Source organism: Monodelphis domestica, chromosome 3, assembly GCF_027887165.1.
Source record: "Monodelphis domestica isolate mMonDom1 chromosome 3, mMonDom1.pri, whole genome shotgun sequence".
Classification (NCBI taxonomy): domain Eukaryota; kingdom Metazoa; phylum Chordata; class Mammalia; order Didelphimorphia; family Didelphidae; genus Monodelphis; species Monodelphis domestica.
In genome coordinates, this window is record NC_077229.1 from 283,931,853 (window position 1) to 283,934,346 (window position 2,494).

At 32.9% G+C, this 2,494-nt stretch overlaps 1 pseudogene; it reads right to left on the reverse strand.

The window, feature by feature from the left end:
• Positions 1–263: 263 nt before the first annotated feature.
• Positions 264–383, reverse strand: LOC130458674 (U6atac minor spliceosomal RNA; annotated as a pseudogene).
• Positions 384–2,494: the final 2,111 nt, after the last annotated feature.

Genomic DNA, 2,494 nt, shown 5'->3' on the forward strand with positions numbered 1-2,494 from the left:
TTTGATTCCACTTTCTAATGTATTCCTTTTGTTGTTGTCCAGTCATGTCTGACTTTTCGTGAGGTTATAGGCTATAGCACAACAATGGTATTCATTGGTATATAAATATACCGATGTGATTTTCCATTTTCTTCATCAGTGTATAAAGGAAGAAAGGTTCAGTGACTTGTCCAGTGTTATACAGCTATTATGTGCCTGAAGCCACATTTGAACTCAGGTCTTCCTGACTCCTGCTGAGTCCATTAGGCCACCACACTGTCTCCAAACCAATATTGTTAGATGCTACAGAGTAGGCTGCCTTCATATACATTACTTATACAAGATATGAGATCCCCTTTCAATCCTTATCAAGGAGAGTGCTATTCTCCCCCTCCATACAACACAATATTCTCCTACTTCTCATTTTCTTCCCATACAATGACCAACAAAACATAGTAAAAGATTCCCTAATTCCTTCATCTCTTTAATTTTCTCTGTGATTTTTAACACATTAGAATCTGATGAAGGTCCTTATTTCTTTCCTTTCTATTAACTTTAGAATTTACTTTTCACTTAGTCCCATGCACAAAGCTCTTTGTATTTTAATTTTATATAATTGATTAATTTAGAGTATTTTTCCAGAATCTTAAAAATTATGTTCTTTTCCTTTCCTACCCCCAACCCTCTCCTATAGCCCAAGCACAATTCCACTGGGTTTTTTACATGTGTCATTGGTCAAGACCTATTTCCATATTATTGATATTTGGACTAGGTGATCATTTAAGGTTTATAACCCCTATCATATACCCATTGAACCATGTGATCAAGGAGTTATTTTTCTTTTGTGTTTCCATTACCACAGATCTTCCTCTAAATGTGGATAGTATTCTCTTTCATAAGTCCTTCAGAATTATCCTGAATCATTGATTTGTCACTCATATAGAAGTCCATTATGTTTGATTGTACCACAGTGTATCCGTCTCTGTGTATAATGTTCTCCTGGTTCTGCTCCTTTCAGTCTGCATCAATTCCTGGAGGTCATACCAGTTCACATGGAATTCCTCCAGTTCATTGTTTCTTTAAGCACAATAGTATTCCAGCATCAACATATACCACAATTTTTTCAACCATTCTGCAATTGGAGGGCATTCCCTCATTTTCCAATTTTTGCCACCATAAATATCTCAGCTATAAATATTCTTGTACATGTCTTTTTCCTTATTACCTTTTTTGGGTACAAACCCAGAGTAGTGCTATACTCTTTTCCAATTTTCCTAGCAGTTTTTGTCAAATACTGGGATTTGGTCCCAAAATCTGTGATCTTTGGGTTTATCATAGATTGTTTTGTTGAGGTCACTTACCCCAAATTATTCCACTGATCCTCCTTTCTGTCTCTTAGAGAGTACCATATTGTTTTGATAACCAGTGCTTTATAGTATATTTGGAGGTTTGGTACTGATAGGCTACATCCCTTCACATTTTTTCCATTATTTCCCTTGATATTCTTGATATTTTGTTCTTACAAATGAACTTTGCTATAGTTTATTATTTTTTAATTTAGTAAAAAAGTGTTTTAGTAGTTCAATGGGTATGGCAATAAATAAGCAAATGAGTTTAGGTAGGATTGTTATTTTTATTATGTTAGCTTTTCCTACCAATGAGCAATTAATGTTTTTTTTTTTCTATTTATTTAGATCTAGTTTTAATTGTGTGGATGGTGTTTTTAAGTTGTGTTCAAATAGTTCCTATGTTTGTCTCAGGAAATAGATTCCTAAGTATTTTATATTATCTAAGTTGATTTTAAATAGAATTTCTCTTTCTAACTCTTGCTGCTGAGATGTGTTGGAAATATATAGAAATGCTGGTGACTTATGTGGAATTATTTTGCAACTTGCAACTTTGCTAAATTTGTTTGATCATTTCGACTAGCTTTCTGGTGGATTCTCTAGGATTCTTTAAGTAGACCATCATATCATCTCCAAAGAGTGATAGCTTAGTCTCCTCATTACCTATTTTAATACCTTCAATTTCTTTTTCTTCTCTAATTGCTACTGCTAGCATTTCTAGTACAATGTTAAATAATATAGGTGATAATGGGCCTCCTTGTTTCATTCCTGATCCTATTGGGAATATTTTAATTTATCCCCTTTACAGATGATACATGCTGATGCTTTTAGATATATAACTATTTATTATTCATAGGAAATGACTTTCTAGTGTTTTCAATAAAAATGAATACTGTAATTTGTCAAAGTTTTTTTCTGTATCTATTGAGATAATCATTTGATTTTTTGTTGGTTTGCTCATTGATATGGTCAATTATGTGGATGGATTTCCTAATATTGAACCATTCTTGCATTCCTGTTATAAATCCAGTCTCATTATAAAGAATAACTCCTGTAATCACTTGCTGAAGTCTTTTGGATAGTTTACTATTTAAGATTTTTGCATCTATATTCCTTAAGGAGATTGGTCTAAAGATTTATTTCTCTGATTTTTACCTGCCTGACTTTGG